General features: G+C 46.8%; 1 protein-coding gene across 1 annotated transcript in view; it reads right to left on the bottom strand.

The window, feature by feature from the left end:
* The window catches only part of LOC128685295 (uncharacterized), a 298,082-nt gene extending 284,461 nt beyond the window's left edge, over positions 1–13,621 (bottom strand). The window contains exon 1 of the mRNA XM_070082746.1: positions 13,534–13,621. The gene's annotated coding sequence lies outside the window, so the exon portion shown is untranslated. The remainder of the gene's footprint in view (positions 1–13,533) is intronic.
* Between the last annotated feature and the right edge of the window lie 3,338 nt (positions 13,622–16,959).

The raw sequence follows: 16,959 nt of genomic DNA on the forward strand, positions 1-16,959 counted from the left end.
ACCAAATTCAACTTCAACAACAAAAACATCATCTGGGATCAGGTAAACTATGTCCTAAATGAAACATGCTGGGAGGATATCTTAAATTACATGGACCCTAACCAATGCCTCGAAAAGATCACCCTCCTGGTAGCTGAAGTATGTTCAAGGTATATTCCTATAAGACAAAAGAAAAGAAGAAGTAAACTGGAGAGAGAGAGATGCTCCCTCTACAGGAGAAGACGAAGAACCATTGAGCTCCTCAAGAATGCCAGATTATCTGATACACGGAAGGTAGTGCTAACCAGGGAAGTGGAAAATATTGAGCTGAAGTTAAAGGACTCATACAGGATCCAGGAGAGACAAGAGGAGCTAAAAGCGATTAATGAAATTGAAAGAAATTCGAAATATTTCTTTTCATATGCCAAAACAAGTCAATAACCACTTCTAGTATAGGGCCGCTGCTCAGACAAGATGGATCCTACACTGACGACAACAAAGAAATCAGCGAGATACTGAAATTGCAGTATGACTCAGTGTTCAGTGAGCCACTAACCAGTTTAAAGATAGATGATCCAAACAATTTTTTCATGAATGAGCCTCAAAACCCTGCCAATGTAGGCCAGATTTATGACATAACTTTAACTCCACTAGACTTTGAGAAAGCCATCGACGACATGTCCATGCACTCAGCCCCAGGCCCAGACTCGTGGAACTCGGTGTTCATTAAAAACTGCAAGAAACCCCTCTCACGGGCACTAAGTATGCTTTGGAGAAGGAGCTTAGATACAGGCGAGATTCCACAGTCACTAAAAACAACAGATATAGCCCCACTCCTTAAAGGTGGCAGCAAAGCAGTAGCTAAGAACTATAGACCAATAGCTTTAACGTTCCACATCATAAAAATCTTTGAAAGAGTTCTAAGAAGCAGGATAGCAAACCACCTAGACTCCCAAAAATTGCACAACCCTGGACAACATGGTTTCAGAGAAGGTCGCTCCTGCCTCTCGCAACTGCTTGACCACTATGATATGGTCCTAGATGCACTGGAAAACAAACAGAATGCGGATGTAGTATACACAGACTTTGCAAAAGCCTTTGACAAGTGCGACCATGGTGTAATAGCACACAAAATGCGTGCTAAAGGGATAACTGGCAAAGTAGGCAGATGGATCTTCAACTTTCTAACCAATCGCACACAAAGAGTTAAACAGAGTTAAATCAGATGCTGCCATAGTGAAAAGCTCTGTCCCACAAGGCACAGTACTCGCACCTATCCTGTTCCTTATTCTCATATCAGACATAGACAGAGATGTAAACCACAGCACTGTATCATCTTTTGCAGACGATACTAGGATCTGCACGAGAGTGTCATCCATTGAGGACACGGCAAAGCTCCAAGAAGATATAAACCAAGTTTTCCAATGGGCAACAGAGAACAATATGATGTTCAATGAAGACAAATTCCAACTACTCCGTTATGGAAAACTGGAGGAAATAATAACTAGAACTGAGTATACTACAAACTCTAATTACGCAATAGAGCGGAAAAGTAATGTGAAGGACCTGGGTGTGGTAATGTCCGAAGATCTCACCTTCAAGGACCACAACAATGCCACTATCGCATCTGCTAGGAAACTGATAGGATGGATAATGAGAACATTCAAGACAAGAGATGCTAAGTCAGTGATGATCCTTTTTAAATCATTTATTTTTTCTAGGCTGGAATACTGCTGTACATTAACATCCCCATTCAAGGCAGGTGAAATTGCAGATCTAGAGAATGTACAGAGAACCTTTACTGCACGTATAAGTTCCATCAAACACCTTAACTACTGGGAACGCCTGGAAGCACTTGACTTGTACTCACTAGAGCGCAGGCGAAAGAGATATATCGTAATCTACACCTGGAAGATTCTGGAGGGACTGGTCCCTAATATGCACACAGCAATCACTCCATACGAAAGCAAGAGACTTGGCAGGCGATGCAACATACCCCCAGTGAAAAGTAGGGGCGTCACTGGTACACTAAGAGAAAACACAATAAGTGTCCGGGGCCCAAGACTGTTCAACAGCCTCCCACCAGCAATAAGGGACATTACGGGAAGACCCCTGGTTGTCTTCAAGAGGGAGCTGGACAGATACCTAAAGACGGTGCCGGATCAGCCGGGCTGTGGTTCGTACGTTGGATTACTTGCTGCCAGCAGTAACAGCCTCGTTGACCAGGCCCTGATCCACCGGGAGGCCTGGTCGTGGACCGGGCCGCGGGGACGTTGGTCCCCGGAATGCCCTCCAGGTAGACGGGTAGGGTTTGAACTCGTGGCGGGTGAGTTCGTCATAGCCAGGCTGGTGGGAGAGTCGACTCACTCGCCATGGGTTCAACTCCCATCAATTCCCTGGTTTGCTTGAAATCTTGTTATTACGATTAACATACGTTATTTTATTCTGTGGCAGGTTGTGGTTGCGAGTGTGGGAGAGGAACCAGAGTGCGAGACAAGGAAAGAGTGTGAGAGAGGAACCAGAGTGCGAGACAAGGAACGAGTGTGAGAGAGGAACCAGAGTGCGAGACAAGGAACGAGTGTGAGAGAGGAACCAGAGTGTGAGACAAGGAACGAGTGTGAGAGAGGAACTAGAGTGTGAGACAAGGAACGAGTGTGAGAGAGGAACCAGAGTGCGAGACAAGGAACGAGTGTGAGAGAGAAACCAGAGTGCGAGACAAGGAACGAGTGTGAGAGAGGAACCAGAGTGTGAGACAAGGAACGAGTGTGAGAGAGGAACCAGAGTGTGAGACAAGGAACGAGTGTGAGAGAGGAACCAGAGTGTGAGACAAGGAACGAGTGTGAGAGAGGAACCAGAGTGTGAGACAAGGAACGAGTGTGAGAGAGGAACCAGAGTGCGAGACAAGGAACGAGTGTGAGAGAGAAACCAGAGTGCGAGACAAGGAACGAGTGTGAGATAGGAACCAGAGTGAGACAAGGAACGAGTGTGAGAGAGAAACCAGAGTGTGAGACAAGGAACGAGTGTGAGAGAGGAACCAAAGTGTGAGACAAGGAACGAGTGTGAGAGAGGAACCAGAGTGTGAGACAAGGAACGAGTGTGAGAGAGGAACCAGAGTGTGAGACAAGGAACGAGTGTGAGAGAGGAACCAGAGTGTGAGACAAGGAACGAGTGTGAGAGAGGAACCAGAGTGTGAGACAAGGAACGAGTGTGAGAGAGGAACCAGAGTGTGAGACAAGGAACGAGTGTGAGAGAGGAACCAGAGTGTGAGACAAGGAACGAGTCTGAGAGAGGAACCAGAGTGTGAGACAAGGAACGAGTGTGAGAGAGGAACCAGAGTGTGAGACAAGGAACGAGTGTGAGAGAGGAACCAGAGTGTGAGACAAGGAACGAGTGTGAGAGAGGAACCAGAGTGTGAAGCAAGGAACGAGTGTGAGAGAAGAACCAGAGTGCGAGGCAAGGAACGAGTGTGAGAGAGAGAAACCTGAGTGCGAGACAAGGAACGAGTGTGAGAGAGAAACCAGTGTGAGACAAGGAACGAGTGTGAGAGAGGAACCAGAGTGTGAGACAAGGAACGAGTGTGAGAGAGGAACCAGAGTGTGAGACAAGGAACGAGTGTGAGAGAGGAACCAGAGTGTGAGAGAGGAACCAGAGTGTGAGACAAGGAACGAGTGTGAGAGAGGAACCAGAGTGTGAGAAGGAACGAACCAGAGTGTGTGAGAGAGGAACCAGAGTGTGAACGAGTGTGAGAGAGGAACCAGAGTGTGAGACAAGGAACGAGTGTGAGAGAGGAACCAGAGTGTGAGACAAGGAACGAGTGTGAGAGAGGAACCAGAGTGTGAGACAAGGAACGAGTGTGAGAGAGGAACCAGAGTGTGAGACAAGGAACGAGTGTGAGAGAGGAACCAGAGTGTGAGACAAGGAACGAGTGTGAGAGAGGAACCAGAGTGTGAAGCAAGGAACGAGTGTGAGAGAGGAACCAGAGTGCGAGGCAAGGAACGAGTGTGAGAGAGAGAAACCAGAGTGCGAGACAAGGAACGAGTGTGAGAGAGGAACCAGAGTGTGAGACAAGGAACGAGTGTGAGAGAGGAACCAGAGTGTGAGACAAGGAACGAGTGTGAGAGAGGAATCAGAGTGCGAGACAAGGAACGAGTGTGAGAGGAACCAGAGTGTTAGACAAGGAACGAGTGTGAGAGAGGAATCAGAGAGTGAGGCAAGGAACGAGTGTGAGAGAGGAACCAGAGTGTGAGACAAGGAACGAGTGTGAGAGAGGAACCAGAGTGTGAGGCAAGGAACGAGTGTGAGAGAGGAACCAGAGTGTGAGACAAGGAACGAGTGTGAGAGCGGAACCAGAGTGTGAGGCAAGGAACGAGTGTGAGAGAGGAACCAGAGTGTGAGGCAAGGAACGAGTGTGAGAGAGGAACCAGAGTGTGAGACAAGGAACGAGTGTGAGAGAGGAACCAGAGTGTGAGGCAAGGAACGAGTGTGAGAGAGGAACCAGAGTGTGAGACAAGGAACGAGTGTGAGAGAGGAACCAGAGTGTGAGACAAGGAACGAGTGTGAGAGAGGAACCAGAGTGTGAAGCAAGGAACGAGTGTGAGAGAGGAACCAGAGTGTGAGACAAGGAACGCGTGTGAAAATGAGAAACCAGAGTGCGAGACAAGGAACGAGTGTGAGAGAGGAACCAGAGTGCGAGACAAGGAACGAGTGTGAGAGAGGAACCAGAGTGTGAGACAAGGAACGAGTGTGTGAGAGAGGAACCAGAGTGTGAGACAAGGAACGAGTGTGAGAGAGGAACCAGAGTGTGAGGCAAGGAACGAGTGTGAGAGAGGAACCAGAGTGTGAGGCAAGGAACGAGTGTGAGAGAGGAACCAGAGTGTGAGACAAGGAACGAGTGTGAGAGAGGAACCAGAGTGTGAAGCAAGGAACGAGTGTGAGAGAGGAACCAGAGTGTGAGACAAGGAACGCGTGTGAGAATGAGAAACCAGAGTGTGACACAAGGAACGAGTGTGAGAGAGGAACCAGAGTGTGAGACAAGGAACGAGTGTGAGAGAGAGAAACCAGAGTGTGACACAAGGAACGAGTGTGAGAGAGGAACCAGAGTGTGAGACAAGGAACGAGTGTGAGAGAGAGAAACCAGAAACCAGAGTGTGAGACAAGGAACGAGTGTGAGAGAGGAACCAGAGTGTGAGACAAGGAACGAGTGTGAGAGAGGAACCAGAGTGTGAGACAAGGAACGAGTGTGAGAGAGAGAAACCAGAGTGTGACACAAGGAACGAGTGTGAGAGAGGAACCAGAGTGTGAGACAAGGAACGAGTGTGAGAGAGAGAAACCAGAGTGTGACACAAGGAACGAGTGTGAGAGAGGAACCAGAGTGTGAGACAAGGAACGAGTGTGAGAGAGAGAAACCAGAGTGTGACACAAGGAACGAGTGTGAGAGAGGAACCAGAGTGTGAGACAAGGAACGAGTGTGAGAGAGGAACCAGAGTGTGAGACAAGGAACGAGTGTGAGAGAGAGGAACCAGAGTGCGAGACAAGGAACGAGTGTGAGAGAGAGGAACCAGAGTGCGAGACAAGGAACGAGTGTGAGAGAGGAACCAGAGTGTGAGACAAGGAACGAGTGTGAGAGAGAGAAACCAGAGTGTGAGACAAGGAACGAGTGTGAGAGAGAGGAACCAGAGTGCGAGACAAGGAACGAGTGTGAGAGAGGAACCAGAGTGCGAGACAAGGAACGAGTGTGAGAGAGGGGAACCAGAGTGTGAGACAAGGAACGAGTGTGAGAGAGAGGAACCAGAGTGCGAGACAAGGAACGAGTGTGAGAGAGGAACCAGAGTGCGAGACAAGGAACGAGTGTGAGAGAGGAACCAGAGTGCGAGACAAGGAACGAGTGTGAGAGAGGAACCAGAGTGTGAGACAAGGAACGAGTGTGAGAGAGGAACCAGAGTGTGAGACAAGGAACGAGTGTGAGAGAGGAACCAGAGTGTGAGACAAGGAACGAGTGTGAGAGAGAAACCAGAGTGTGAGACAAGGAACGAGTGTGAGAGAGGAACCAGAGTGTGAGACAAGGAACGAGTGTGAGATAGAAACCAGAGTGTGAGACAAGGAACGAGTGTGAGAGAGAAACCAGAGTGTGAGACAAGGAACGAGTGTGAGAGAGGAACCAGAGTGTGACACAAGGAACGAGTGTGAGAGAGGAACCAGAGTGTGACACAAGGAATGAGTGTGAGAGAGGAACCAGAGTGCGAGACAAGGAACACACTCCATAAACACTGAAGTGAACATAATCTGCTACTCTAACATTATAATTAAGTAACGGACGCTTAGGAAGATCCACCAAGAATATATAAGGGAACTCAGACCGCAACAAAGAGCTGAGGTACAATAATGCAACACTAAAACAAAAGAATGCTAGCCACGAGCGGCAAAGTACAGGACAGGAAATAAACAAAAGCAAGTAGAACCAAAAAACGACCACAAGGACACACAACAACAACAGTAAATAATAACACTGCGGAAAACTATACAAGTTAGTAAAGGAAACTCGAGAGAAGGAGACACAAAATACTCGCCATTTTTTTTGGTTGTTGTATCCACTTTAAATGTGTCAAGAGGAAGGTTAATGTAACGTCAGGGAATTCAAGGCGAAAGAAAAAATGTAACAGAATATAAAACAATAGAAAGATATGAGAGATAAAAGTAGGAAGATATGAGAGATAAAAAGTCTCGAAAAATATAAGTTTTAGCTGAAAAATTAAATATTTGTAGCAAGATAAAGACTTAAGTGAGCATGACTGGCACTCCATCAGGACTTAAGTGAACATGATTGGCACTCCATCAGGACTTAAGTGAACATGATTGGCACTCCATCAGGACTTAAGTGAACATGATTGGCACTCCATCAGGACTTAAGTGAACATGATTGGCACTCCATCAGCACTTAAGTGAACATGACTGGCACTCCATCAGGACTTAAGTGAACATGACTGGCACTCCATCAGGACTTAAGTGAACATGACTGGCACTCCATCAGCACTTAAGTGAATATGACTGGCACTCCATCAGGACTTAAGTGAACATGATTGGCACTCCATCAGGACTTAAGTGAACATGATTGGCACTCCATCAGGACTTAAGTGAACATGATTGGCACTCCATCAGGACTTAAGTGAACATGATTGGCACTCCATCAGGACTTAAGTGAACATGACTGGCACTCCATCAGCACTTAAGTGAATATGACTGGCACTCCATCAGGACTTAAGTGAACATGACTGGCACTCCATCAGCACTTAAGTGAATATGACTGGCACTCCATCAGGACTTAAGTGAACATGACTGGCACTCCATCAGGACTTAAGTGAACATGACTGGCACTCCATCAGGACTTAAGTGAATATGACTGGCACTCCAGCAGGACTTAAGTGAACATGATTGGCACTCCATCAGGACTTAAGTGAACATGACTGGCACTCCATCAGTACTTAAGTGAACATGACTGGCACTCCATCAGGACTTAAGTGAACATGACTGGCACTCCATCAGCACATAAGTGAACATGACTGGCACTCCATCAGCACATAAGTGAACATGACTGGCACTCCATCAGGACTTAAGTGAATATGACTGGCACTCCATCAGGACTTAAGGAAACATGACTGGCACTCCATCAGGACTTAAGTGAACATGATTGGCACTCCATCAGGACTTAAGTGAACATGATTGGCACTCCATCAGGACTTAAGTGAACATGACTGGCACTCCATCAGGACTTAAGTGAACATGACTGGCACTCCATCAGGACTTAAGTGAACATGATTGGCACTCCATCAGGACTTAAGTGAACATTACTGGAACTCCGTCAGGACTTAAGTGAACATGACTTGCACTCCGTCAGGACTTAAGTGAACATGACTGGCACTCCATCAGCACTTAAGTGAACATGATTGGCACTCCATCGGGACTTAAGTGAACATGACTGGCACTCCATCAGCACTTAAGTGAACATGATTGGCACTCCATCGGGACTTAAGTGAACATGACTGGCACTCCGTCAGGACTTAAGTGAACATGACTGGCACTCCATCAGCACTTAAGTGAACATGACTGGCACTCCATCAGGACTTAAGTGAACATGATTGGCACTCCATCAGGACTTAAGTGAACATGATTGGCACTCCATCAGGACTTAAGTGAACATGACTGGCACTCCAGAACTTAAGTGAACATGTTTGGCACTCCAATAAAACTTAAGTGAACATGACTGGCACTCCATCAGGACTTAAGTGAACATGATTAGCACTCCAATAAAACTTAAGTGAACATGACTGGCACTCCATCAGGATTTAAGTGAACATGATTGACACTTCATCAGAACTTAAGTGAACATGATTTGGCACTCCATCAGGACTTAAGTGAACATGATTGGCACTCCATCAGGACTTAAGTGAACATGACTGGCACTCCATCAGGACTTAAGTGAACATGACTGGCACTCCAATAAAACTTAAGTGAACATGGCTGGCACTCTATCAGGACTTAAGTGAACATGATTGGCACTCCATCAGGATTTAAGGGAACATGATTGGCACTCCATCAGAACTTAAGTGAACATGATTGGCACTCCATCAGGACTTAAGTGAACATGATTGACACACCATCAGGACTTAAGTGAACATGACTGGCACTCCATCAGGACTTAAGTGAACATGATAGGCACTCCATCAGGACTTAAGTGAACATGATAGGCAATCCATTAGGACTTAAATGAACATGATTGCCACTTCACCAGGACTTAAGTGAACATGACCGGCACTCTATCAGGACTTAAGTGATCATATCTGGAGGTTACCTGGAGGTTATTCCGGGGATCAACTCCCCTGCGGCCCGGTCCATGACCAGGCCTCCCGATGGATCAGGGCCTGATCAACTAGGCTGTTACTGCTGGCCGCACGCAGTCCAACGTACGAGCCACAGCCCGGCTGATCCGGCACTGACTTTAGGTATCTGTCCAGCTCTCTCTTGAAGGCAGCCAGGGGTTTATTGGCAATTCCCCTAATGCTTGATGGGAGACTGTTGAACAGTTTTGGGCCCCGGACACTTATGGTGTTTTCCCTTAGTGTACCAATGGCACCCCTACGTTTTATTGGGGGCATTTTGCATCGCCTGCCCAGTCTTTTACTTTCGTAGGGAGTGATTTCTGTGTGCAGATTTGGGAGCATTCCTTCCAAGATTTTCCAAGTGTAGATTATGATATATCTCTCCCTCAGGCACTCCATCAGGACTTAAGTGAACATGACTGGCACTCCATCAGGACTTAAGTGAACATGACTGGCACTCCATCAGGACTTAAGTAAACATGATAGGCACTCCATCAGGACTTAAGTGAACATGACTGGCACTCCATCAGGACTTAAGTGAACATGACTGGCACTCCATCAGGACTTAAGTGAACATGATAGGCACTCCATAAGTACTTAAGTGACCATGATTGGCACTCCAATAAGACTTTAGTGAACATGACTGGAACTCCATCAGGACTTAAGTGAACATGACTGGCACTCTATCAGGACTTAAGTGAACATGACTGGTACTCCATCATGACTTAAGTGAACATGACTGGCACTCTATCAGGACTTAAGTGAACATGACTGGCACTCCTTCAAGACTTAAGTGAACATGATTGTCACTCTAACAAGACTTAAGTGAACATGATTGCCACTCCAACAAGACTTAAGTGAACATGATTGGCACTTCATCAGGACTTAAGTGAACATGATTGGCACTCCAACAAGACTTAAGTGAACATGACTGGCACTCCAAGACTTAAGTGAACATGATTGATACTCCAACAAGACTTAAGTGAACATGACTGGCACTCCAACAAGGCTTAAGTGAACATGACTGGCACTCCAACATGACTTAAGTGTACATGAATGGCCCTCTAACAAGACCTAAATGAACATGACTGGCAGTCCATCAGGACTTAAGTGAGCATGACTGGCACTCCATCAGGATTTAAGTGAACATGACTGGCACTCCATCAGAACTTAAGTGAACATGACTGCCACTCCATAAGCACTTAAGTGAACATAAAGATCTGGCACTCGGCGGAGGCAGTGGAAATTTCTACATTTCTTCCAACAGTATTTCTGGTAGCAGTATGAAGAGTCGAGGTCCACATATGTTGATGGATGCTGGATGACTGGTACTCTGCAGTTGCTCCAGTTTCTCTCACTTTTATTATTTTGTTATAGGAATGTGTAAGTGGGGGGGGGACTCTAAACCTGTGGTCAGCTTCCAGAATTTTCCTACTTTTGGTGGCCCGCTGGCTCCCATAGCCTGGTTGATCTAGGAGGCGCTGATCGAATTTCCTCTTGAAGACTTCTACACTTGTTCCGGCAGCATCTCTGATAGCCTCTGGTTGACTGTCCAAAGTCGTGGACGCTGATACGGTGCTTCCTTATTAAGCCCACGACGCTTTTACTTTTCACCTTGTTTGTGTTACACTTCCTCCCACATCTCTCACTCCAGCACGTTACTGTGACGCTGTGTGCACTTACTACTGGACCCTCAAGTGTGTGTGTGTGTATATATATATTTATATATGGGTATGAGGTATGGTCATTGAATTTTGCAGCGACAAAGGAGACTGGAGGCAGTGGAGGTGTAGTGTTTGGCAACAATGTGTAGTGTGAATATTATACGGAGAATAAATAATGAAGAAATTTAGGAAATAGTGAGGTGTATGGCAGGGATAACTGAGAGAATAGAGAAACGACAGAGCAAGACAGGATGGTCAAGAGGGTCGTTGAAAGATGAGCAGACTGAAGAATTAAGAGGTAAATGTTGGAGCATCCAAGACTGTTATGTTGTTTGGAACACGACATGTTGTTAGAGCGAGCACGGTAACAACATCTACGAAGCAATTAAGTGAAGTTTGACTTCTGAAGTGGGAAGTCCAGTGCCCACACACAGCATGACAAGTGTGTTGTTGTCAGTGTATCTCTGGTGAATGTGTTTTCCTGTTTACCTTCTTCGAATTACCTTGCTTTGGTAGGAAAATGGCTTATATGTTAAACAACGAGAGAGAGAGAGAGAGAGAGAGAGAGAGAGAGAGAGAGAGAGAGAGAGAGAGAGAGAGAGAGAGAGAGAGAGACAGACAGATTGATGTATGTATATACTGCAGCATACCCCTCAAAGATTCACACACTCTCTCTCTCTCATGCTACTGACCTCCTAATTGAATAATTGATAATATCCTCACTGCCCTGCTGAAGTCTCCCAGCTCTGGGTGACAGATTTCATCAGCTTGTATCAGCCCCATCCTGCGTGGTGCGGTATAACACAGAAGCATTGCTAACTTTTCGTTCCCGCTGTGCAGTTATCATACATTAAAAACACAAGCAACGCTGATGAGACGAATGCTCAAAAAATAAGAAGGAAAAAGATTTGCCAATCTGAACTGAAGTAACTTAATTAATACTATATAACACGGTAGTCGAAGCACTGCTACTGAAAGGTGAATTCAGAATTTAGTGAGAGTTCTTGAACACAAACCATTAGATGCAAATCCCCAGCAGTTTAAAAATATGGTAGCAAAAATATGGAAGTGCGCTGAAAATCTAACGAACCCGACCCCCCCTTCCCCAAACATAGCCTTTGGGGATTTCAATTTTAGACAAGTACAGTACAAGAATGTAGTAACACACGTAACATAGACAGTGCCAGGAGGCAGTTTACAGGTACGTCACACACACAATGCAACCACGTCGTTTAATGCAGCTGTGAAACGAATGCACTTCACCAAGTCACTTATCCAAGGCACAGAATGCTGCATACACTGTAATGGTGCCTTAAACCAAACTCACAGAGGATGAGCCTATCATACTTGTCAAGGCCTACGACACAGTAACCTACCACCTCCCTGTGTGGAACACAAAATGCTACATTACCTCTACTTAACACTGATTTTACGCAGTACAAGACTGATATGTCCAGTGACGTGAAGACAAATGAAGACACTTACCCAAAATCTCGGCACAGAATTATCACATACATAGCTTGTAAACTGTCACAAGTCCAGATTATCAACACTAACATACTTATATTTAAAAGTATCACTATCACCAAGCGTCAGATACACGAAAGGTGAGTCGTAACATGTAGTAGTAGCCATATCACCACCAGAGGCCTACACACGTCAACACTCCTAATGGTGACAGGTAAAGTATACCAGCATATCACCTTATGGCACATATCCACACGAGGGCCACAGTGACACTGCTGCATCCAAGGCTCCGACACACACAAATCTCTCTCTCTCTCTCGTTCCCAGATTTAAGGTAATGTCGCACTTACGATGGACCTTGGCTCAAGTCACCTTCACCACGCTACAGGAAGTCCAGAGTAGTGTGAGGGAGTGACCACTGCTGCCACTACCTCACACACACACCTGAGGAAAATACCGAGTTGTAACCACAAACGTGTAAAGGATTCCCTCTCACATTAAATATATTTTCTCACTGGTAAGACTGCTCTTCCTTCGTCTTTCTGTTCCACCAACTTTCCTTCAGAAGCGTGAATCTTGCTGATTTATCATTACACTCAGTGCACTCTTGTCTAGACTCTCCTTTCTGTGTTTTCTTGCTTTTATCTCCGTGACATTTCCTACTCAGTTTAGGGCAGGCCTGGCGTCCCACCAGGCAGCTGGGGTGATGTTCCTAAACAGATACAATATTCGATAACACTTTACTGTGCAATGACACGAACAAAACATCCTCCGTCGCACACGTAATCACACGTGTTGACACTTGAGAAGTCACAGTTATCACCAGACACAGTTCTGTGTGACACAGATTCCTGTGAGGCCACACAGTTCTGTGTGACACAGATTCCTGTGAGGCCACACAGTTATCACTAGACACGGTTCTGTGTGACACAGACTTCTTTGAGGCCACACAGTTCTGTGTGACACAGATTCCTGTGAGGCCACACAGTTATCACTAGACACGGTTCTGTGTGACACAGACTTCTTTGAGGCCACACAGTTCTGTGTGACACAGATTCCTGTGAGGCCACACAGTTATCACTAGACACGGTTCTGTGTGACACAGACTTCTTTGAGGCCACACAGTTCTGTGTGACACAGATTCCTGTGAGGCCACACAGTTATCACTAGACACGGTTCTGTGTGACACAGACTTCTTTGAGGCCACACAGTTCTGTGTGACACAGATTCCTGTGAGGCCACACAGTTATCACTAGACACGGTTCTGTGTGACACAGACTTCTTTGAGGCCACACAGTTCTGTGTGACACAGATTCCTGTGAGGCCACACAGTTATCACTAGACACGGTTCTGTGTGACATAGACTTCTTTGAGGCCACACAGTTCTGTGTGACACACAACACTCACACAGGAAGGACACAGATTGCTCTAGTTAGTCCAAGTTCCAGGGAATAAGAAGTGGAACTGTGACCACAGGACGGTGGTAGTCTGTGGGCCGCACCCACAGCCAGTCACAACACGCTGGACCGTACGGGGTTATCGAGTCGTACCTCCCGGAAAGAGAGTTAGCGCATACTGAACGTGGGCAACCGTTCACCAGACCTGTGTCAGGCTCACTGCTGCTGTGCTGGGGCAGCGGGCAGCCTGTGAGGCAGGCCGTGGGGCAGGCCATGGGGCAGGCTGTGGGTGGATAAGGGGGGGGGAGAAAGGGAAGACAAGAGAGAGAGGAGGAGGGAGGAGAGAGCATGGGGCAGGGAAGAGAGGGTAGGGGCAGGGATGAGAGGGTAGGGGGAGGGAGGAGTGGGCCGGGAGCAGGGATAGGGCAGGGGGCAGGGTGGCAGGGAGGGCCCCAGCAGCTGGGCACGCCCCTTCACGGCCACTCTTCAATACATCACAATATAAATGAACTATCAAGCCGCATTCAGGACCGTGGTCCCGGGCCATGTGTCCCAGGGAGGGTGGTGAGTCCCGGGCCATGTGTCTCAGGGAGGGTGGTGAGTCCCGGGCCATGTGTCCCAGGGAGGGTGGTGAGTCCCGGGCCATGTGTCCCAGGGAGGGTGGTGAGTCCCGGGCCATGTGTCCCAGGGAGGGTGGTGAGTCCCGGGCCATGTGTCCCAGGGAGGGTGGTGAGTCCCGGGCCATGTGTCCCAGGGAGGGTGGTGAGTCATGTCATGTGTCCCAGGGAGGGTGGTGAGTCATGTCATGTGTCCCAGGGAGGGTGGTGAGTCCCGGGCCATGTGTCCCAGGGAGGGTGGTGAGTCATGTCCTGTGTCCCAGGGAGGGTGGTGAGTCCCGGGCCATGTGTCCCAGGGAGGGTGGTGAGTCATGTCATGTGTCCCAGGGAGGGTGGTGAGTCCCGGGCCATGTGTCCCAGGGAGGGTGGTGAGTCCCGGGCCATGTGTCCCAGGGAGGGTGGTGAGTCCCGGGCCATGTGTCCCAGGGAGGGTGGTGAGTCCCGGGCCATGTGTCCCAGGGAGGGTGGTGAGTCCCGGGCCATGTGTCCCAGGGAGGGTGGTGAGTCATGTCATGTGTCCCAGCTCTCTGCTCCACCATGTAGCTCTAACATTCGTGCGGGTTTATAGCTTCTTGTACTAATTAATAAATTCTGCTGCAAGAGATCAATTATTATTATTATTATTATTATTATTATTATTATTATTATTATTATTATTATCCATCCTATGGATGGTAGCGGCTAGTTTATTGTGCACCAAATATCCATCCCGTGACCATAATTTTTAAAGGGGTGGACCGGTAAGCCAGCGGAAGGTCTCGGTCAGATGACCAAAGGCTCCAACAGCGGGTCATCATCTAAGACCCACGTCAGGAAACACTTGTCCTGTTTCCTGACGAACCTAACCTAACCGAACCATCTTGTGGAGGGTCGCGCAAGAGCATATGGATACACTGGAAATAAATGGTATAAAATACCGACACAATGGCAATATAAACACAAATGCAGTATAATGTGATCCTTTATTGACTACGTTTCGCCCACACAGTGGGCTTTTTCAAGTCACAAACAGAACTACCTGGGGTGGAAGGAACGCGAGTATTTATAGTCCGGCTGAGGTCAGGTGAAGAATGCTGCATCTGATGATGTACCGAGTGGGGTTGTAGAGTCTAAAAACTTGGGTAGCTTGGAAAGGAGACTGGACAAGTTTGTGAGCAGACCTTCTACAGTGTTCTTATGTGGGATAGCGATGAAGAAGTTTCTTGGCAAGTGGTTCTGCTATGTTATAGAAGCCACTATTCTGGTTGAAGTTGTCGGATATAGAAATAAGTGATGATTCCAGGATTCTTCGGTATTGAGTGTTGTCTTCTGTGGCGATAAGTCTTGAGTTTCTGTAGTTTATCAAGTGGTTGTGTGAATTACGGTGTTGTACGCAGGCATTCCTTGTGTCGTCAGACCTGCTTGCGTATTGGTGTTCTGAAATACGTGTTTGGAGGTCCCTTGATGTTTCGCCCACGTATAACTTGTTGCAGTCATTACAAGGGATTATGTATACCCCTGCAGAGGATGGAGGCTTGTCCTGCCTACTACTGGTGATGTCCTTGATGGTCGTGGTTGTGGAGGTAGATACTTGGAATGATGTTTTGGCAAAGATGTTGGAAACATGTTTGGCAATGGAGTTGGTGGGAAGGACTATGTATCTTCAACACACCCAGAGAAGACACTGCCGAGAAGAGATACATAGTCCTTCCCACCAACTCCATTGCCAAACATGTTTCCAACATCTTTGCCAAAACATCATTCCAAGTATCTACCTCCACAACCACGACCATCAAGGACATCACCAGTAGTAGGCAGGACAAGCCTCCATCCTCTGCAGGGGTATACATAATCCCTTGTAATGACTGCAACAAGTTATACGTGGGCGAAACATCAAGGGACCTCCAAACACGTATTTCAGAACACCAATACGCAAGCAGGTCTGACGACACAAGGAATGCCTGCGTACAACACCGTAATTCACACAACCACTTGATAAACTACAGAAACTCAAGACTTATCGCCACAGAAGACAACACTCAATACCGAAGAATCCTGGAATCATCACTTATTTCTATATCCGACAACTTCAACCAGAATAGTGGCTTCTATAACATAGCAGAACCACTTGCCAAGAAACTTCTTCATCGCTATCCCACATAAGAACACTGTAGAAGGTCTGCTCACAAACTTGTCCAGTCTCCTTTCCAAGCTACCCAAGTTTTTAGACTCTACAACCCCACTCGGTACATCATCAGATGCAGCATTCTTCACCTGACCTCAGCCGGACTATAAATACTCGCGTTCCTTCCACCCCAGGTAGTTCTGTTTGTGACTTGAAAAAGCCCACTGTGTGGGCGAAACGTAGTCAATAAAGGATCACATTATACTGCATTTGTGTTTATATTGCCATATGGATACACAAAAGGCCTAGGAACTAGGCCCCAGAAGGGTTTACAGAACATCTGGAGTTATATCCATAACTGACTCATATGTTATAAGCAAATTTGCTTAATATCTGGTATTTTATTTTCATAGATAAGATATCTATTAATGAATATAAGAGTACAGTTAAGATAGAGACTATCGGGTCGACCAAATATTTTGAATTTCTTTATCAATCAGGAATTCCATGAATCAGGACCAGTTGCTACACTTATGGAAATGTTCTCTAATTTTTTGACTCAAGAAATCGTAATGACACGATTGTAAACAAACCATACCACGGGTGGGGTTTGAACCCGCGGCTAACGCGACTGTCTGGAGTTTTGAGACTCTCTGATCGCGGTTTCAAACCCCGCCCGTGGTATGGTTTGTTCAGTGGACTACTGAGCGATGATTCATGTTCGTCTTGTAATATTTCACGTAATTTTCGTTACGTCGTCGCTGTGCGAACCTCCTGTGATTAATTATCCTATTTTACAGGTAAATTTCAACCTGGATTTTTATTGATAAAAATAGTTGGAATTTTCTTACGACAGCT

The sequence above is a fragment of the Cherax quadricarinatus genome, chromosome 8 (genome assembly GCF_038502225.1).
Source record: "Cherax quadricarinatus isolate ZL_2023a chromosome 8, ASM3850222v1, whole genome shotgun sequence".
NCBI classification, from domain to species: Eukaryota; Metazoa; Arthropoda; class Malacostraca; order Decapoda; family Parastacidae; genus Cherax; species Cherax quadricarinatus.